This window comes from Salminus brasiliensis, chromosome 16 (assembly GCF_030463535.1).
Source record: "Salminus brasiliensis chromosome 16, fSalBra1.hap2, whole genome shotgun sequence".
In the NCBI taxonomy this organism is placed as follows: domain Eukaryota; kingdom Metazoa; phylum Chordata; class Actinopteri; order Characiformes; family Bryconidae; genus Salminus; species Salminus brasiliensis.
This window is the reverse complement of record NC_132893.1, coordinates 6,103,802-6,126,675: the sequence shown is the minus strand read 5'-3', so window position 1 is coordinate 6,126,675 and position 22,874 is coordinate 6,103,802.

The window sequence follows — 22,874 nt, the reverse complement described above, 5'->3', positions numbered from 1 at the left end:
GCTGGTTCCCCAGCTCTCTTCCCCCCTTTTTGAGTAGTCTCAGCACGGTTCTTGCACGTCTTTAGTTCTCCCCTTGTTTCCCCAGGGTAGTATTCCCCCTGTTTCCCTGCTCTGCTCACCAAGCTCAGCTCCCAGGAGCTCAGCTCCCACTGCTCTTCTGGATTAGGTGGTAGACCCACTCTCAACCTAGCAGTGACACAGATTTGTGCATATAAAAAAACAATCCCAGCAACACCACCATGCCTGATACTCTCATCCCAGCAATCCACACACTACCATGCCATAACCACGTCAGTGTCACTGTTGTGCTCAGAATGGTTCCACCATCCAAATAAAATCTGGCCAACAGTGGCTCCGTGGTCAGAAATTGACCGGTGATGAATGGGATAGAGAATGTCTGACAAGCTGTGCACCAACAGATGGGCCACAATCTGTAATTGTTCACCGACAGAGTGCACCGATAAGGTAAGTGGAGCTCATAAAGTGTCATCGTCTCCTAGTGGTTACATAATGGTTAAGAATGAGGGCAGGACCTGGCTTTCTTCATTCCATTATCTGATTATTAACCAGATTATGCTCCATTGTCTCCGAAAGGCCCACCTCTGGGGTCAGCAGGTCTCGGGGGTCATCGGGAGTTCAGATTTTAGAGCTGTGGTGTCGGAGATTAGAGGAAATGTGCAATTGAAGCAAAGTACAATAAAGATCCTGGGGTGAGGATCCAGAGTTGGTGCAGTGGTCTTTGAAGTGCTCTCATGAGTCTTACTGGTGCGTGAGGGAGATCAGTCCAGAGCGCACGTAGAGAGCAAGTGAGGGAGGGAGATAGAACACTTTCAGGGTGCCCCTTTTTGAAGAGAGGTTTCTTTTTTTTAAAAAAGGGAACGAGCTGGCGCCCCTTGATGGACCCATGGTGTATTGTATTAATGTGCTGTCTTCCAATCCGTGCTAAACTCCCCGGCCGAGTCAAGCGCTTCCTACCAGACAGGCTGACGAAATCAAAGATGAAAGCACGGAAATCGCTCGCTTGGGCTCCATCTTTTTGACCCTTGACTGCAAGCTTGGCTACAAAACAATCACCTGAAACATGACGGAGCTGAAAATGCTGAAAGCTTCTACAACCCCCCCCCCCCCTTCTTCTTGCTGAATCCCTTCAGTAGGCCAGCGAGCATTTTTCTTCGCTGTCAGTCTGAACTCTTTTCATGGGAAATTAATTCCATTATTAAACATGTTTCACCTCAGAAATTTCAATTACTGCCTCCAACATGAGGAGAGGAGAGCGCATCGGCGTCTGTCTAGTCCTTTGCATGAATATTGTATAAGGCCGCAGCAGTAATCACAACGGATAAATACAGAGTCAGCCTTGCAGAGGACTGGACGTGTTCACGCTGAGGCGTTCGGACCAGATGGCCACAGAAGGCTACTGGTTCATTTATGTCAAGATTTTATGCAACGTCAAATGAATGTTTAAGGTAAGTGCTTGCAGACAACACATGGCATGTTGGGGATCTTGTTAGCGTAACTTTTCGTCAACAGCTGCCCTCCAATCAATGTTGATTGACACATCGCATCTCGACTCGACTTGCCCTTTAACAGATTCACTTTTCAACTCGTGCTCGACTAGTGCTCTAGCGGCTGCCTGCAGGAAGTGCAGTGTTTAAAGTCAGTATAGAGTCTAAACTAATCAGAATGGTCGGCTGGCATGCAGTATGCAGTATGGATAGCATGGACAGCAAGTATGCTAGCTAGCACATAGCTAATCCCTATAAACACCACATTTACTGCATTTAGCGATTCAGTTCTGTCCCTCAAACCAAAGGTTTTTCTATAACCTGACCGGTTCTTAGTAGGTGTTAATTCATGTACAGTGCAATGACGGCTGTTTAAAATGAGAGTAAAATACAAATTCTCATCTAAAGGCTAAAGACTAAATCTCCTAAGGTTTGACTAAACACTTGTATCCCATGGACCTAAGACTCAACCTGAGCTCACACCCAAGAGACTTGCACTTTTGCACCCAAGAAGTGCAAAAGACTCAACCAGGGCCCCCACCTTCGAGACTTAAGACTTGATTTGGACCCCAAGGACTAAAGAATTAACCAGGGTTTACAGCACAGAGATATAGATCGATTGATAGATACTTTATTGATCCCAAAGGAAATTTAGCAACCAGTAGCACTTGCACAAAACAGCACATTAATACAATACAATAATTACAATAATAACAATAAATAGAATAAATGTAAACAATATGCATTTGAACCAACTGGAGATGAAAGTGTAAAGTTTAAATAGTGCATATAAATAAACCTATGATTAAACACAAGAGACTGTCCTAATCTATCCACCTCCCTCTTCTGGCCCCACTGGGAAGAGCAGCTCTGTCTGTAGAGCAGCTCTGTGACAGCAACCTGCCAGTGAACTTGCTCCTTTGGTGACTATCATTGTCCATTATGGAGAGCAGTTTGTGCAGTGTCCTCCTCTCAGCCACCTTAACCACAGAATCCAGTTCTATACCAACCACTGACCCAGCACGTCTGACCAGCCTGTCCAGTTGCATCTCATCTTTCACCACAGCATAGAAAAGACAGCTGGACTCCACCATCTGATAGAACATCTGCAGGAGCTTCCTACAGATGTTGAAAGACCCCAAGCCTACTCAGAAAGTAGAGCCGGCTCTGGACCTTTTTGTACAGGATGTCGTTGTTGGCTGACCAGTCCAATCTATAATCAGGTGCAGTCTGAGATACCTGTAGGTCATAACCATCTCCACATCGACCCCCTCAATGGAGACAGATTGTGTGAGTGGCCTAGCCCTGCAAAGGTCCACTCCCATCTCCTTTGTCTTGGGGTTGTTCAGTAGCAGGTTGTTCCTACGGCACTTTGCCACAAAGTCATCCACAAGGTGCCTGTACTCCTCCTGCTGCCCCCCTCCCCCTCCCTTACACAAGCCACAATGGCAGTAGCGCCCGAAAACTTCTGCATGTGGCACATCTCAGAGTTGTACTTGAAGTCTGAAGTGTACAGTGTGAAGGGGAAAGGGGAAAGAACAGTCCCCTGTGGTGCGCCTGTGTTGCTGACCACAGTCTCTGATGTACAGTCCTTCAGCCAAGACTAGAATACAGAAGACACAAGAATACAGAAGACACAGTACTCAGACCTGCACCCAAGAGACTTGACCAGGGTTAACTCTCCAGAGACTCAAAACTTGACAAGGGCTCACATCCCAGAGACTAGAGACTTGACTAAGACTTGCACCTAAGAGACCTGATTGGGGCTTGTACCCTAGAGAGTAAAAAACTTTCAGACTCAGACTTGATTAGACACCTCACATACTGAATCACACCCTAAGGACTCAAGACTCAACCAGGGTTCATTCCCAAGAGACTCAAGACTGGCCCAGGACTCATGGACCATACTCTGGGCTCAGAGTTGCACCCGAAAGACCCAAAAGATTTCCCTAGGGCTGACACCTCAAAGACTCAAGACTGGACTCAGATTTGCGCCAGAGACTTAAGACTTGACCAGGGCTCGCACCTCAGAGACTCAAGACTTGACCAGGGCTCGCTCCTCAGAGACTCAAGACTTGACCAGGGTTCGCACCCCGGAAACTCAAGACTAAGACCTACCCCCAAGACATTCAAGACGTGCACAAGACTTAACATGTACTCATAGATCATTGATCAGCTTCTAATCACAGGACCACTGTTGACCAGATATTATGGTCAGCTGTCCCTTGTGCCTCTTAATTCTGCGGAAACCAACAATTGATGAAGGGCTACAAACATCGTACATCACTGAAGACTGGCTGCAGCTTCTATCTGTACACCAGCAAGGTGGAACTCAAATGCAGGTGTTTCCAATAAAGTGGCCTGAATGTGTGTTCGTTTAAATGTGTCTCTGAACATGGCTGATGGATTTATTTATTGTCTGATGTTGTATAGTGCCTTTTGCTTTTAAAAATGCCTGTAATACCAGCCTCAGTCTTCCATTCACTTCCAGAAAGCAGAGTGCTTTCATCGGCACAATCCAAACACTCCTCGCTGACCCATCTTCCCAAGACCCAGTATTGTTAGGTATGCTGCGTTGTCATGGCAACAGTCAGACAAAGGGACTGGGAGGAAGAAAAAAAAAAAGCGCCCTGCACTTGCAAGCGACGGTACATACTGAATTTAATGGAACTAATGTATGAAGAAGAGAAGGGGGGAAAAAGCATGGCTGTGTATTTGGGTGAATGGGGAGGCTTTTGGCTGAGAGCGAAAGTAGCTCTTACTGTAGCAACCGCAGCGCAACGCAGCCTCGCACGGAGCCCGGTTTGAGTGACAACCACTCTAATAGTCATCCGCCCTTCAAGTGCTGTGCCAGCACATATCCCCTTCACTCCCTAAGCAACACTACCCGTTTGTAACCGTGCCCACTATCCCACCATTCTGTTCTGGAGCTATGAGGCTAATGTAACTAACAAGTAATGGAAGCGTAAAGAACAACAATTAGCATTGTACAAACTGCATGCCAGAATCATCACACACTTGCCTTAAACACACACACACACAAACACACACACACACAACACACACTTGTGTTCAGGGTTCAAGGGTTGTTTTCAGATAGATAGCTCGATTGATAGATTAAAGGGATGTAGAAGTAGGGTTGGGTATTGAACACATGTTATTCAAGACTGGACTTGGACATGCACCTGGTAACTCCAGACCATACCAAGGCGTAGTGTGGGCATGCCATTATGCATGCAGAAGAACATGTGATATCCTTCGCAAAGTCCAGAAGTCGTAGCAGTGAGGGTAGTTTAGTGTGTATAAAAACCAGCCTGGTCAAGCTGATTACGCTGGTTAGCTTAGCTCTTGATTAGCATGTGTTCATTTAAGTTTGATGGTTTAGCTGGTTTACCAGCATGATTAACCCGGCCAAGCTAGACCACCAGTATTACCAAGCTTGACCAAGCAAGAAAAAAAATGGCTAAGCTAAACGACCAGCATGACTGGTTAAGCATTGGCTGGTTACACAGCTTGTTTACCAGTATAGGATGTTTTCATCTGGAGGGCCAGCTTTTTCGAACACCTCAATTTTCCGGAGTCTGCTTCCTTGTGCTGTAATTAATTGTAGTTTTTTATTTTGCATATTTACCCATTACATACTAGATACTCAATGTACTCTATACTGTCCTTAAAATCCAGGAGTCATAGCAGTGAGGATAGTTTAGTGTGTTTATACCTCGTAGTTTTCACATCACCCTGCTGAAAATCAACCTGCCAGCATGGTCAAGCTGGGTATGCTCTTGACTAGCATGAGTTGATTTAAGTTTGATGGTTTAGCTGCTCAACCGGCCAAGCTAGACCACCGGTAGGACCAAGCTTGGCCATGCTTGGCATCACCAAGCTGGATGACCAGCATGACCAAGCATGGTCATGAGCTGGTTAAGCAGCTTGCTTACCAGTATAGAGTATGTTCTTGTCTGGATGAACAGCTTTTCCAACATCAAAGACCTGCTTACACCATCCAAAAGTAGTTGCCAAAAAAACTGTATGTTTCCTTTTGCTGTAATTAATTGTAATTACTGTATACTTACCAATGAAATACCTACTGTACCATAACATAAAGTACTGCCATTTTTTTATTTGACCATGGGTGGCAAAACTGCATAAAACTGTATGTAAATACAATATGTAGAGCGAGAGAGAGCAAGAGAGAGAGAGAGAGTATCTATATATACTATGTACTTGGTGATTATATTAGCAGAATATAGGGTGATTATATTAGCAGAATATAGCAATACAGAGAACGATGTTTTCACCACTGTGGGCTGAAGTGCTTAAAGCACTTGAATATTTACATGAGATTATGAGGAGGGTATTTATGGAAGCTGTAAGTGAATAACAAACACATATGCAGTGTTTATAGTACTGTTATATGTACTGTTTTAAATACAGCCCTGCCCATAAAAACCTTTCATGTGGGTTCACTAAGGTGCGAGACGACCCCCCGGAAAACAGCATAATGCTTTCTGTTTTAATTACGGGGGGATTATGATCTGGAAAAGCATTGCACATCAATTGCTCGGTCAAGCTGTTGCTTTGCTGAAGGCTTCTCGGCTGTGTTCCAGCACTGTGGAGCTCCCCTTAAAGATGAGACTGTTTAAAACCAGCCAAGATTTTTTTCCCTTCTTTTTTTGAAACTCAAGGAGCTAAATAACAAAGACTTACTGAAGCACGATAACAAAAAAAAGAAAAGAAAGAAAGACAGAAAGCGGAGAGCCGGCGAACGCCTTTGCTTTGTGCTCCCGGGCCTACCTTGTAGCCTGTCTGTTTACGTGCAGTTTGTATTAGCCCCTGTAGCCCTTGATTTGGTGGTCAGCTGTTGATCACAGAGCCACTGTTGGCTGGGATGTCGGTAAGTGGATCACTCTCGGCCTAGCGGTGACACGAACCCACTGTAAAACCCACTGCAACACCACTGTAGTTTAAGCTCAGTTAAGCAGTAGCATATACAGTATAAGTAATAAGTAAGCACCTACAGTATATGAGTCGCTTTCCTTTCCTTGCAGCTGCTTCAGCTTCGACTGCTGGAGCGGCAGTAAATACTAAACTGCTTTCTGAACTGCTTTCCAGGTGTTCGGCAATCTTTTACAATTGCGCTCGAGAAGAGGCGGCTACGCCCGTCACGGCCTCCCTGTTGAGAGTGCTCGAAAACAGCCTAACGAAGAGAACCCGCTACCGAAATATTTGGAGGGGCGGCTTTTCTTGGGGTTGCAATTTATTATAAATGACTGCACATTTGTTTATTGTGTAGTTTCTTTTTTTCACGTCTTCAGACTTTCAGGATTAAGGCCGGTATTGGCGTTTCTTGCTCACCGAATCGATACTGGAGGGAAAGTAAGGCCGGATAACAAGGACAAACATTTTTCATAAACGTAAAAAAATAATATATAGATCTATATAGATAGATTATAGATGGGCTTTCATTCAGAGAAGTGCTCTTCACCCGTTTTGACCAAACCAGCATCAGCCCCGTAAATAAATACTGTTCTCCATGCTCACTATCTCTAATTGGACTCAATAAGCACAATTCGCTTCACTTGCGCTTGGCTCTCTTTTGAAAACGTAATGCACACTGTCCAATGTTTATTACAGGGAAAGATGCAATTCAGTTCCTCCAGCCAATGCTGCGGAGTTTCGTACGTTTCAAGGTCGGGTTCCGCAGGGAAAATGGAGTTAAAGGCTCGGGAACGGTCTTGGGTTGCGCTCTTCGAAGAGGAGGGGGAAGAACCACGCCTTTGTTATTTCCCTCCTTCTTCCATCTCTCTAATATTTTGCAGACTTTAGCACTATTTTTGGTTCATATTAAAAATGTCCCCTGCTGACACGGAGGCATGAGTCTAAGAGGGAAAAAAGGTCAAAGCAATTTATATTTGACATGTGCAGTGTGATCGCCTTGTCATCGCCTAGGGCCCTGCTACCTCCATGCATGCACGCACACACACACACGTGCACGCACACACTCATACGCGCCGCGGCGCCACCACAGGGAGAGATCCGAAAGCGTCGCCTCCTCACCGCCGCAGACAGATGGGTTTTCCAGCCAAGTGACTGCCGGTGGTCATCAATCCCCACCTCCTCGTCGGCGTCTTCTGAAATGGACTGTGCTGCAACGGTTGACATAGCTGTGTCCTCATGAGGGAAGACACAAATGAAAACATACGCTGATGGGGGGAGAGAGAGACAGAGAGGGGGAGAGAGAGGGAAAGAGAGGAGGGCTAATGAGGAGAGGCATCTGAAGCACATGAATGATTATAATGGATGAAATGGTCAAGTTGAAGGGTTATTTATGACACATGCGCACACACACACACACACACACACACACACACTCAAGCCCACTGACACACACTGGTACATTGTTCTGAGTACATGGGTTCATACATTAAGTGCATCCCATGTATTAAACATGACCATTGAGGTTATTAAAAACATTACATTAGTATTTGGAAGGCCAATTACCTAATCCCTGTTCTCCCCCTATCGAACTCCCCCTATCACTCGCTATACCCCCAACAGTAGGAGGGTGAAGGCTAGCACACGTCTCCTCCGACACATGTGAAGCCAGCCACCCCTCGTTAGACTAGGCTCCCCAGGTCCGATACAACAGCTAGCAGACGTCTGTGCTGACCAACATAACACTGGGAGTGATGTGGGGAGAAAAGGGCCATCAACTCACCCCTCTCTCGGACTCCGGCTGATGATGTCAGGCAGCATGACCCCGAATTCGAACCAGCGATTCTCAGATCATAGTGGCAGTGCCTTAGTCCACTGGACCACTTGGGGCCCCCATCCATGTCCATATATCCAAATGTTCATCCACTGACAGTGTAAAGACTGCTGCCATTCTCATGCAGCAACCAGATGGCCTCGTTTACAGCTGGTCATTTAATGGGGCTAGTATCTGGATTGCTTTCTGATTTCAGCCACACGCGTTTACACTTAGTCAGATGCGTCTCCAGTTAGTCAGACTGCAGTCTGATTGCTGTGTGGGACAAAATATGCAGATTCACTCCATGTGCAGCAATTATTACTGGTGTTTTGGTTGAACTGGGAGGGTTTCTTAGAGAGACGGATGTGTTCACACTGTGATAACGTGGCTCAAATGTGTCTCAGATCAGACCATCTCCTGAAGTGGTTCGGGTGATCGGATTTGTATGTGATGTAAATGCGTCCTGGGTGTGTTTACACTTGCATTTTAATGTGGCTCAGACTTATCCAGATACAAGCCTGATACTCAAGACTCACGACCACCACAGCTGGGTAGTAGTATTCACCATCAGGCCCCTGCAACTCCTTCAGAATGCAGCGGCATGGGTCGTCTTCAATGTCCCTAAATTCAGCCATGTCACTCCACTGCTGCGTTCTCTTCACTGGCTTCCTGTAGCTGCTGCCCGCATCAGATTCAAAACCCTGGCGCTGGCCTTCAAAGCCAAGAACGGACCAGCCCCTCCATACTTGATGGCAATGGTCAAAAGCCGATCCGCACCTAGAGCCCTTCGAGCTTCAAGTACGGCTCGGCTCGGCTCGACCTGCCATCCCTCAAAATCCGCGGAAGACAAGCGTCCAGGCTCTTTTCTGTCCTGGCACCAAAGTGGCTTCCCCTGGGTGTACGAAGGGCAGAGTCGCTCGCTGTCCTCAAACCCAGACTGAAGACCCACCTCTTCAGAGACTACTTGGACGAATAGAGTACTATGGTCACCTTACTGTCTTGTGTTTAGTAATGTCTAAGCTTAAAGGTATCTTTGAACTATTAGTCTATTCTAACTAGCTGAGGTTTTCTTGAGTAAATAGCAAAACACTTTGTAAGTTGCTCTGGATAAGAGCGTCTGCTAAATGCCGTAAATGTAAATGTAAATGTATTTGGGTGGTGGGTCATTCTTAGCACTGCTCTGGTACAAGTGGATGAGACACAGCAGTGCTGCTTGAGATTTTGTGTCCCAACATGATGTTCATGAACAGTGTCAATGTCAGTGGAATGGAGGATTCTGATTGGTTCTGCTGCAGAGTTTCACTGTCTGTTGTCCCACCCCCAGCTGAAACAGAGATTCTGATTGATTCCCTGGTCGTGCCAAAGACTGTATAGTCCATGCCCGTATGTCCAGTGTCAGCGCAGTTTAGGTCAAGTGGAGAATGGAGAGAACGTGGATTCTGAATTTATTTGGCAGGCCGGATTACAGCTGTGTGTTTGATGTAACCCCTGCTGTAACGTAACCCCTGTAATGCAATAACCCTATTTTTGGTGAAGTATCTGTTCTAATTCTAATGACTTACTTTTTCACTTTAACCCCTTCACACAGCTTCTCTCACACTAAGGTGTATTACCCAGTAACTGCAGGAACTTCTGTACAAACTGGTGGGGCTATTCCTTAGTCTGTAATAACACTGTCGGCCCACACTTACTACCCAACCCTGTGTATATATAGTAGGTATTTTACCCTCAGGAACCAAAAAGCAATGGCGTTGTCCTTTCGGTTTAAATAATTGAAGAAAAAACGAGGGATAAAAGCACTTTAGAAAGTCAGAAAGTCATTGTGCCGCTCCTGTAGGTTACTTCAGGTTGGTTTTCCTACCGAGTCAGGGCAGTTTTGTCCTGGAAACGTCTGAAAACAAACAAACACACCCACACACACACACAAACCCACACGTGTCAGGCCGCGTCGCAGCGCGACGGTGTGAAGCCAGCGCTCCACTGCCTCTGTGAATACCCATCATGGCAATTTCACAATGATTTATGATAAGGCCCTGTGAAGCAGGGACATATAACCTTGATACTGCCTTATCATGAAGGAGATATCTGTGGGCATCTTTTGTAGCATATCCCCCTGTAGCCCGAGGGTGTGGGTGGGTGTGGGTCTGTGTGAGGGAAAGAGAGTGAGTGTGTGAGTGTGTGTGTGTGTGTGTGTGTGTGTATGTGTGTGTGTGTATGTGTGTTTTGCTGTAGGTGAGAGCAGGCTACCTGAATGAAAGTGACATTCGCGCCGGGCCCATTTGGGACATTGCAGGCGAGGCCGGGACGTGCAGTGAGTGAACAGGCTGACGGGTACAGATGAGCTTCCCCTCACTGCCAGCCAGCTAGACGCTCCGTGAGCACAGGAGGGGAAAAAAAACCTCATCATTTCCGCTCCAAATGATTTATAATCAGCAGTTATAAGTTCTATCCACACACGGCCGTCAAAGCTATCTCCCTCAATAAGTCATTATTCCTTGTGTAGATAAAAAAAAACACAAGCAGAATAAAGCGACCTTGCAGTATGAAAAGATTTTTCTTTCTGATGCAGCTTAATATACAGGGCCTCCGAATAGAGTTCCTAAAGAAAGGATGAGTCATTTGTTTTCCGCAGCGAGTGCATACCTCCTGTAGCGGTCAGTGAATCCAGGACTCGCAGGACGGGTGTACTAAATACTCTGACCAGCCCCTTCATTGGAAACTCCCACACCGGAGTTCCATCTTGCTGAAGTTCGAGATTCATCTGTTGATGCATAATTGGTGTCAGCCATGCTCTAGCTCGGCTTGCGCTCAGTTTTTGACCACAGAGCCATGTACAATCATCAGACATAGGCCAGCAGTGGATATAAAGTGTGATATGAGATTTTGGACTGGTTTGAGTAGTTCTAGATTAGTTGGAGATTAAAGCTTCAGCAACAGTTAGACACCCTAATGCTACATCACCTTTACCTCCACCAATCACCAGGACTCTGCTGCTTTCAAATGCTGGCGTTTTAGCTGTGTTCTAGTCTAGGCTGCAGCCGAAGTAGGACTGTCCTATGAAAACTCTTTCTTAGTAGCCTGTTGGTCACACAAATGGAACAGTCTAACCAGGCTGCCTGGTGATGTCACTGAAAACGTCCCAAAAACGCTGTGTTGCTGTTTTTTTTTCCTTTTCGCAGCACATTGTATCCACGCAGACAACTAATGTGGGTAACCTAAAGCCAGGGAGATACGTCAGTTGCATCCTCCAGATCGCTCTAAACGTGGGCTGCACACGAAGGGTCCTTTACTTTGGCACAGCCTTCCACGATGTAGCGGCCGTGAAATGCAGCCTAGGCTTTGGAGCGTGGCTGTTGTCTTTTCCCTCCCTCTGTCACCAGTTTGCCCTCGCCTGGTTGCCCAGAGGGTTGGTTCCATCCCTACCTTCCATGTATGGCAGGATCTGTGAGGATGCAGATGTTAAAAGACCATGGCCGACGACGAGGACGACTCCAAAGACTTTAACTTACAAATATTGTTCTCGGCCAAATTGTTGATCTCCTAAAAATCAGTACAGCAGTCTCCAGACTTTACTTAGAACGGTGTAATAAAGAAAGCACATCCAGTGAGCGGCAGTTGTACAGACGGAAATGCCTTGTTGATGAGAGAGGTCAACAAAGAATGGTCAGACTGGTTGGAGCTGACAGAAAGGCTACAGTAACTCAGATAACCACTCTGCTTAGAAAGGCAGCTTAACATCCAACCTTGAGGTGGACGGGCTAGAACAGCAGAAGACCACGTGGAGATCCACATTCTGTCAGCCATGAGCAGAAAGCTGAGGCTCACCAAAGATGGACAGTTGAAGACTCATATCTAAACCACGTCTGGTCTGATGAGCCTCGATTTCTGCTGAGGCACACATATGGTAGGGTCAGAATGTGGCATCGACAGAATTCAAAGATCCAACCAGCTTTGTGTCAACAGTCCAAGACGATGGCCGGTTTACACCTGGCGGTAACAGCGATTTTGATGATCGGATCAGATTCAGATTAACACTCCCCAGATGCATTGTGATTGGATTATGATCAGATTACTCAAACCACATTCTGAGGTGGTCAGAGACGGATCTTGTCCACATTTAATACAAGTGTGAACGGACTGTGTGTTCTGTGATCGGATTCCGGATCTCTCTATCAAATTTTCTGATCCCGGCATGAGAGAACCATCTATCATTCCATGGAGAGGAGAGGAGAACCCCCACCTTTGCTCTAAAGTGTCCACAGTCTCCCGAGCAGGACAGTTTTGACGAGAAACCATTGTTTACAGGAAATAACACTCCAATGATGGACGCGCTGGTGTTCTTTTTACACAAGAGAGTTGAATCGGATCTGGTCTGATCACACTGGAGACGCATTTTAATGAAAAGTTGAGATCCAGATACTGTCCAGATACAAACCGCATGTTCATGGCAGGTGTAAACAGCCCCCTAGACGTGGTGAAGTCCCTGCCACTGAGAAACAACCCTTGAAGTTTCTCGCTTAGATCCAAATATTGGCTTAACTCTTCAGTGTCTGACTCATCTCACCCCAGTCTCGGCTGGATACTATTTACACCAGAAAAGAGTGATCTCATCATTTTTTTAATAGTCCTCTTCTACGCCTCAGAAATCCATCAGCCCTCTATCAGGCCAGAAAGAGACCTCATGCTTTTCTCATTTGTCTCCAGAACTTCCTACAGTTAAATGCTGATGTTAATCTCCTCCTTCCTCCAAAGGGGGAGATGGGTTTAGAATTCAGAAAAGGGGCAATTTCATTTATACAGTGCTGATATGTGCTTTGTTTCTCTTCAGACAAAGAAAAGAAAGGACATTTTTCCTCTGGGTAAGGGTTATATGGTTTGTTCCACCTACACAGTTTTATTAAAACTCGGCATTTCCAACCGTTTCTCCGCCATTTCACTCTGTCCAGTTAGAGAACCTCAGCAAGCGGAAGCTAACTAGCAAGCCAAGCTAAGTTAAGCTCTACTGTCATTTGCCTCTGAATGGGGACACCATCCCCAACTCATCTCAAACGTATTGGATGGAGCACCATCCATCATTCCACAGAACCCAGTTTGCTGGTGGGGGAGTGTTATACCCCTCTAGCCCACGCCTGGCATTAGCACATGATGGCAACAGGTTTATGTTCATCTGCTCTAGAGATTCCTATTCCATTCTAAGCTGTGTGTAATGTAATGTAATGTAACACTCTGTTTTTGCATCATGCTAGCTTTTTCCCACCCTGATAGAGGGCTGGGTGGTTTTTGTGGAGGACAGTCACCAGCTTATTGACTGTATCACAGTAACACCCCAGCCAACGGCTCAGTTTTTTTTTTTTTTTTAGAACTAATTAACAGCACCTGAGACAGGTTTTTATTATTACTTTTAGCTTTCAGAACAGTTGGCGGACACATCCCACACCCATCTGTTTGTCTTATCAGCAATAGAACAGAACAGATAACTTCGGGGAGAAGGTTTCACGAGGGTTTTAACTGCTACAGTTAGCTGAGCTGATTTTTCCCTCCACTGCCTGAATCCAATACTTTGTTATTTTTTTCCCATAGGAGAGATCTCTCAATGCCATGACCCAGCCTGCCCCCAAGCATCTTTCACCACTTCTGTAACCATGACCTTCAGAACATCTACAGCCTGCTTAATTCACGAGTAATGAGTTTATATATAAATATATATATATATATATAATGTATGTGGAGCTACATATGTGCTATGTTAGTTATTGACTGTACATCTGGGTTATTGACAGCATCTAAGAAAGCTGATAAGAGCAGATTCAGAATGAGCCATGACTGGCAGCCATCGGTAGGTCAATTACATAAAATATAGATGAGTTATTTCTTACTGTTATGTGAAACCAATCATGATGTGTGTTTTTAATATCACAGTGTTATAAGTATCAGCCAATGTTAGCTCGCTACAAATTCTTTGTTTTAGCCTAATATTTTAATTACGTTTTAGCTTATTAGCTTACTAATATTAGCTTAGTCTGATGTTTTATGACCACTGTCTTACTGAAGCCTCACTGGCAGTTGTAGCCCTTCTTATGTTTTATTTATATCATTTTTAAGGAGAGATTAAGATTATCTGTGTTATCATTTATTGTGGATGACTAACAACTAGTAGTTGGTTAATCTAATGACTGAGTTACTTTAACTCACTTGCTAATCCAGCTAGTCAACCAAAGAAACCTGCTCAGACTTGCTTGGTTTAATAGCCACAGTCTTCATGTTTGGTACAGTTCCTTGGATTAGTCAAAATGTTTCTGAGCCAAAACATCTTTTGTGGCTGCAGGGCTTCCAACAGGCCTACATTGTAGGACCATGGCAGTGTGTATGTGTAAAGGTAAATCATGTAAATCATCAACTATGGTTATGAAGATTAAGACATCAACATTTACTTATTTACCTACAACATTTTTTAAAGAATTAAAAATAATAATAATAAGCTTTATCAGCTATATTGCTAAATTGTCTGCTTTCATTTTTAGTGTATGTGTCTTCAAATAAAATAAGTAAAAAAACAAACAAAAGAAAATGGTTTTAATTGTAACTTTTTTTTCTACCAATTTAATAAATAATGTTGGACAGCGGGGTAGTGGTAGGTTGGCTATCGTGATGATGTGTCCATTAAAACACAGGAGGATGAACAAATGGGGGGAATGGCTGGATGAATGGATGGAGGAGGGATAATGGGTGCTTGACAATGGTACAGGGATGAGGGAAGAACAGATGTTGCCAGACAATTGTAAAGGACGGATGGTTTTATCTACGAATAATTCAGAAATAAATTCAGTATTAGCATAAACAATACAGCAAGGAGAGACCAGACTAAATAAATAAACCAAAGAACAATAATATCAGTCCACGGAAGGAAGAAAAATATTAATAATACATCAAACACTAACATAATTACACGTGCAAAGAACAGTCCCACAATCCACAGCAAACAAATCAGACATCTAAGCAGCGCAGGTCCATGGCACAAAGAAAAGGGCTGACTTTATTTATTTAGGGGAACTCTCATGATCCAGCATGTTGGGTTATTCCTCTAACCCAGTGATCCTGGCCAGTTTAACCCACACTCTTTTACCAGGACTTACCGGCATCGCTCCGAATGCTGGGTGGCTTGCTAGTTCAGGTGCGCCCCACTGCTAACCACGCCGAGTCCAGATGTTTGACGCCACAGCTGTACCACCCTCTTCACTTCCAGTCTGCTTGTGTGCCATGAATCATCAGCTCCTCTGGGCCTGTGAGCGACACATTGGCACTTCCAGGCTCCTCTCTCCAAACTCGGCTCTAACTGGCGCAGATACCCTGGCATCCGCTCAACAGATGCAGCACGGCGTCACGTGTTTCTCTCTTTTCCTGGCCTTTCCCTCCCTCTCTCTCTCTCTCGCTCTCTCTTACTCTTCCCGTAGGTCTCTCTCTCTTTCTCTCCCACATGCCCACACAGATCCCAGATGTTAGGACAGTTAAGCCATAAAAACCAGGTTATGAAGGGTTCCGGCTGTTCGCGAGCGATTAGATAATTGAAGCTAATTTATAGAATTCACGTCGGCGAGGGCGTATTACAGGTGTGCTTTAATGTTGTGGGATGAAACTTAATTAGTGTGCTAAACAACAGCCAACAGATTTAGCACCTCTTAGGCAGTTTTTTTCCCCATCCTTTCAAGTGCACAGTGCATTACGCCTTAGCAACAGCCTGGAAACAGCAGAACCGACTCGGCAAGTTCGCGGCACTTACTGAAAAGCACTTATTATTTTTAGCTTTCAGAACAATTGGCAGACACATCCATCTGACGGATCTGTTTATCTTATCAGTAGAAGTACAGAACAAATAACTTCAGGGAGAAGGTTTTCACAAGGGTTTCAAGCGCTACAGTTAGCTGGCCTGAATTTTTTTACCCCCACTGCCTGAATCCAATACTTTGTTACTTTTTCCCATAGGAGAGATCTCTCAGTGCCATGACCCAGCCTGCCCCCAAGCAGCTTTCACCACTTCTGCAACCATGACCATCGGAACATCTACAGCCTGCTCAATTTACAAGTAATGAGATCTCTGTATGTATGTATGTATGTATATATATATATATATATATATATATATATATATATATATATATGTACAGGTGGACCTACATATGTAATTGTGTGCTTATTTCACAGCGACCATCCATAACATTAAAACCACTGACAGCTGAAGTGAATAATATTGATTATCTGGTTCCAATGAACAGTTAGTTATGGACGGTGAAGTGTTGGATACAGGAAAATGGGCAAGTATAAGGATCTGAGCCACTTTGACAAAAGCTCCATTGTGACAAGATCTTTCAAAATTCACATTTTTACTACTAGTGCTCTAACCGCTGAGCCACTACTGCCCCATTCATGTACATGTAGCACTAAAGTGTTTGCAATTTGCATGAGCTCCCGTCCGATATTTTGTACATATTTTGCAATTCATAAGGAGCTCCCATCCAGTGGTTGTGCTCTTTTGCTAAATACACATAATCCATAATCCAATACACATAATCCAGTTTTGAAGCCGCAGCAATCAGAGCTTCCTCCATGTTGGCTCAGACAGAGCAGAGACACATAGGTCACACAGCCAGAGCAGCAGCGCTATTGGTTGGGGACTCAAATTCATGTGTCAAAGTTAAACTCGATGCAAGGTGTGCACACGGAATTCATGCGTCTGTGAGTTGCGTACGTGAAATTCACTTATTACACCGAATCTCATTGAGATGCATAGAATTTCACACTTTTGTGGACAAAAGCCCAGTGTGACTTTATTCTATGTTACATAGACTAACTGTTGAAAATCCTTTATAACAAAAAAGAACCCCTACACAACCCATCCTCACAGAAAGAGTGCTGTTTATCTGCCTTCATGGCATTAATAGGGCTGTGAGGGTAAGGGGGTAGAAGCCCATTGGAGTGAAGTGTACTGGAGAGGTCTAGATGAACAATTTGGCTCTGGGGAGAACAGGCCGAAAACACTCCAAGCGAGGAGGCCTCTCCAAAAATGCTCAGAATTACAGCCCCTTTTGCGAGAGGCTTGAGTCCTTGTTTTTGGCCTAATGGCTTCCTATTGCTCTGCGAGGAACTGACACACATTTTCTTTCTGTGAAAGAACTGTATTATAAAGGTGTAGCTGGAAGGTAAATGATCATAGCATGACATTTCTGCACCTCTTTATACACATTCTACAAGTCCTACGCTCTGTAAGAGAAGATGAGGTTTCTTATTTGATAACACCTATTACATCAGGTCTGTTTGCAGCCTGATCTCAAAAGAAAGTTGTTTATATGTGTACATGTGTATACTCTCATATACTGTACATACTTTCATACACTGTATATACTCTTATATACTGTAAATACTCTCATACACTGTATATACTCTTATACACTGTACATACTCTCATACATGTTATATACTCTCACACTTTACATACTCATATACACTATAAATACTCTCATACACTGTATATACTCTCAAAAACTCTAAATACTCTCATATACTGTAAGTACTCTCATTCACTGTATATACTCTCATACACTGCAAATCCTCTCATACACTCCATATACTCTCATATACTGTACATACTTTCATACACTGTATATACTCTTATATACTGTACGTACTCTCATACACTGTATAAACTCTCATACACTGTACATACGCTATACTTGGTGTGGTTATGATGGCCAATATTATCCCACAATGCAATGTGAAACAGAAAGGGAGGAGCAACTCACATCTGGAACTTATTAGACAAAATGGCAGATAACGGATAACAGCAGCTGGAAAACTTGCAGTGACCTTTGTTGGCATAGCAACGCGTCAGCACTTCCTGTTAAAACAAAGCAAGTTGGTATATTAATGTTAATATGTTAATTTATGAGTAATAACCTGCCAAACTCGCATGGTTAACATTACCATATAGTTCATACCTTCTAGTGTTAGTGTGTGGTACCCAATTGGGACGCAGCCGATGTCTCATATCTTCCCGTTCACATTCTACCTTTGTCCTGTTTTCCTACGGGTTCATCCTTGCTCTGTCCCTTTGTTATCTGTCTCGCCTGTGTGTACTCTGTAGTCCGAGCTTCTCATCATTTCTCCCAGCTGTTTCTTGTTTGTTCTCTGCATATTTATACCCCTGTGTATTTCTGCAAGAGAGAAAGGGTCTTCAGCTTGACTTGCTTCTATTCTTGACAGTGACGGCACAATCTGCACATTTGCACATGAAAAGTCGATTACTAACATTGGAAATTGTTTATTTGTGTATTTATTTATTTTTGTTTCTTTAGTTCTTTATATTTGGATCTGCTCTTGTTTTGTGTATGTTGTTGTATTTCGGTCTGAATTCAACTTCCACAAGCAAGTCTGCATCCCAGACAGCACCAGCCACATTAACATTCGTGAAAAGATTTCAGAAGAGGTTTGTAAGCAATTATTTTCCACATGGGTGGAATGTGGGCTAGGTGGGTTCCAGGTGGGCATGGGCTCTGAGTGAATTTGACCATGCGTTTGGGCTTCCCAAATAGGCACCACCGTTACAGCCCACCTTAATCTCACATGGGTCCTATCTAGCCCCCATGTTCAGTAAACAACCCAGATGGGGCCCACCAAATCCCCACATGGGCATGTGAGCTGGGAGCTTACGTGAGCTCATGGATCAGGCAACCACCGACAATAAAAAAGGTGGCCATTGAAACACAAACCCATATCAGTGCCAGAAAAAGTACACCTTCAATATTAACAGGAAAGTGAATATCATAATGAATGAAACATTTTAAAGCAGTATTTTGGAGGAACTGGGCTCCCCCTACAGTTGGGAAGTGTAATTCACGCTTTGAGCCAACACTAAAGCATGCATTTCTGGACAAGCTAAGAGATACAGAACCATCACTGAAAGTGAAAGAAGCATGTGGACTGAGGCGGTTGAGTAAGATTAGATTATGTAAATATGATTACGCAGTTCTTGTGAGTGTTGTCCCACCCACTTCACTAGAGTTACATAGTTTCAAGTCTGGAGATGCTATTCTCACTATTACAGTCAGTGGAGCATGACTACATAATGCAGCTTTTAACCCTTTAAACAGCCTATGGACCGCCAGCAGGCCAAATGTGTTACTACTATGATTGTATTACTACTATGAACTACTATTAGCAAAGAATAGCTCCACCAGTTGGTACAGAAGTCCCTGTAGTTACGAAGTAATACACCTTAGTGTGTAATAAGCCTTGCTGCGTTAAGGGGTTAAATTACACAATGGATAGTTCTGGATCTAGAATCTGATTGGCTGAGATGTACATGTTCGTGACAACATCTTTAATTTCAAATCTTTCCGAATAGAATGTAACGTAATATAAAAGAGGAATAACAGCATTGCTAAAGAAACATTATGTGGCCTTTTCACCTTCAAAAAATTCTAAGTAGCAACTAGTCATTGAACGGACATGAAATCAACATTAAACTCTCAATTTTAACTTCACTGAATCGACGTTCCACTCTGATTTTAATTCATCATCACTTTTGCACCCTTAATTAATATTGATACATTTAAATGTTTACAAAAACATTTTAAACATCAGATTACTGCAGTAAAATATGTAAATTTAACCCTGCTGTATTTACAACACTGGCCAAAGAATAGGGAAACAAAAGCAAAAAGAGAATTAGACAAATGGAGACTTTTTATTTTATTTTATTTTTTTCCATAAATATCAGTAAACATCAGCACAATAACATAGAAATACACTGGCTTAAACATCTGCATAAATACATTTCTAAATATAAATACATACATTTTGCATATAAACTTACTATTTTAATATCAACTGGGATTTCTCTCACTACATTTTAGACTGCTTAATAAAAGTTACTTTTATGCTGCCAAATGTGAATCTTGGGAATTAAAGCTACCAGCACTAAAGAGATGCACAAACTCACAATCACATGCTAAACTACATCAGATATCCATGTTATATTTCACTCTGCGTGAGGCTGTTCCTCTCTTCCCTCTCTCTCTTCCCTCTGTTCCCTATATATATATAAAGCTTCTCCAAAAAGCTCGATAATTTGAAAAGGCTCAAAGATTTTACAACCCTGTTTAAAACACTAATCTCATTATAGTTCTAATTCAACAAATTAATGATCATTAAAATCCACACTAACGTTATGGTTGAAAAGGTAAACTAGTTTATAGCTAATATCTTCAGTCACTACCAGGCCTTTTTTAACACAGGAGGATGTAAAGGTAAGTTTACATGCTTTACATGTTTACATGCTTTTAAATAATTAATATTTAGTTCGAAACTATATGCATTATAAATAATCTCTCAGAAATTAAGCATTTTTATGCTGTGAAATGTTTTCCCACCTAAGAGGCAGCAATTAGCTGTAAATGCCTGTTTGGGCCTGTTGGAATTATCAGAAATCCAACATAACCTCAATCAAATTAAAAGATCACCTTGCTATCTGGGGTGTGTCCTTCAGAGCGGGGTGGTTCAAGGCGTAAATGACAATTTCCAACTGTAGGGGGAGCCCAGGAGCAACAAAATTCATTTTGAATCCAAATACAGCTTTAAATATAAGAACAATTTTTTTCTATATATTTTGTAAATTAACTAAAAACTACAGGCAGGCATTTTTGTCATGGCCCACAAACCATTAGGTCTTGTCTGAGGCGGCGCACTGTCTCCCAGCATTCGCTCAGCCGCCGCCAACACCTTGACCAACATGAATACCCATGTAGCACAGGAACTGCAGAGCAGCGCATTTCCATACTGTAGGTTGTGTGTGTGTGTGTGGGGTGGCAGAGGGCCTCGGGGGCTCTCTAGCTGGTGTCTGTGCAGAGGAGCGGGGAGCGGACCTCGGCCTCAGCTGTCTCACTACCCGCCACGCTGTCTGCCGCCTGCAGAGAGGTGACATATTCGCTGTCACCCTCCGCAGGCCCTCCGGAGTCTGAGGGAGGCAGATAGATCCTGCTAGCTGACATAAATACCCCACTCCACCAGAGACACACGCACACAGACCACCAGCTTACACTGACAAAGACACTCATCATCCTCATAGCAGAGACAGAGAAGCTCAGGCCATACTCCCCCATATCTGGGGGAGTGGTGGGAATGCAATATGCCAGTTTTGGAACTTTCCATTTATTTAGCTTACTAACAAGCCCTTCCTGAGCTGACGTGGTGGTGGGCAGGGTTACTCCAGGTTCAGGATTGGAAACCACTGCAGCATACAATGGCGAGGGCCAGCGCGTGGGCAGGGCAGAGCTAGCAATTATGAAAGGGCACCAGACCACAAGATTCTTGAACAAAGGGGGTTCTTTAAAGCTACTTTAGTAAAAAGTAAAGGTTATATATATAGGACCAAGATCAAGTCAAAGAACCATTTGGATGTTTTTCCACGCAGTTGAGAGGGTCTGTTCTTTAAAGAACCTTTAAAAATGGCAGCACTATTCAGCACCACTTTTATAGGGTGCCAATATTGTCAGAAGGTAATGAATCTTGTTGCTTTACAGAAACCTTTTTGATGGAGAACAAGGCCGACTCAAGACCAGGTCCAAGTGAGAATGAGATGGATTTAAGACTAAGCCCAAGTGAGAGCTTGGCTAAGTTGAGACCAAGTCCAAGTGAGAGCGATGTGGATTCAAAGCACAATCCAAGTGAGAGTGTGGCCGAGAGCCTAAGCTCAGTTGAGACTAAATCCAGAAAAAAACTAAGTGGTTTCAAAGCAAAATCCAAGAGTGAGAAAGAGGCAGAGTCAAAACTGAGTTCAAGCCAGGCCAAGTTAGAACCAAAACCAAGTGAGACTGAGGACAAGTGAGAACACAGCCATGTCAAGACCAAGTCCGGGTGAGCGCCCATGCTGAGGAGTGACCAAGTCCACGTGAAAGCCCATGCTGAGGAGTGACCAAGTCCAGGTGAGCGCCCATGCTGAGGAGTGACCAAGTCCAGGTGAGCGCCCATGCTGAGGTGAGACCAAGTCCAGGTGAAAGCCCATGCTAAGGTGAGACCAAGTCCATGTGAAAGCCCATGCTGAGGAGTGACCAAGTCCATGTGAAAGCCCATGCTGAGGAGTGACCAAGTTCAGGTGAAAGCCCATGCTAAGGTGAGACCAAGCCCAGGTGAAAGCCCATGCTGAGGAGTGACCAAGTTCAGGTGAAAGCCTATACTGAGATGAGATCAAGTCCATGTGAAAGCCCATGCTGAGGAGTGACCAAGTCCATGTGAAAGCCCATGCTGAGGAGTGACCAAGTCCATGTGAAAGCCCATGCTGAGGAGTGACCAAGTCCATGTGAAAGCCAATGCTGAGGAGTGACCAAGTTCAGGTGAAAGCCTATACTGAGATGAGATCAAGTCCAGGTGAAAGCCTATACTGAGGTGAGACCAAGTCCAGGTGAAAGCCTATGCTAAGGTGAGACCAAGTCCAGATGAAAGCCCATGCTGAAACTGAGGGGGTTTTAAGGCAAAATCCAAGTGAGATCCTGGACGACGTAAGGTTAAGTCCAAGTGAGAACAAAGCCAAGTCAAAAACAAATCAGAGTGAGAGCGAGACCAAATTAAGA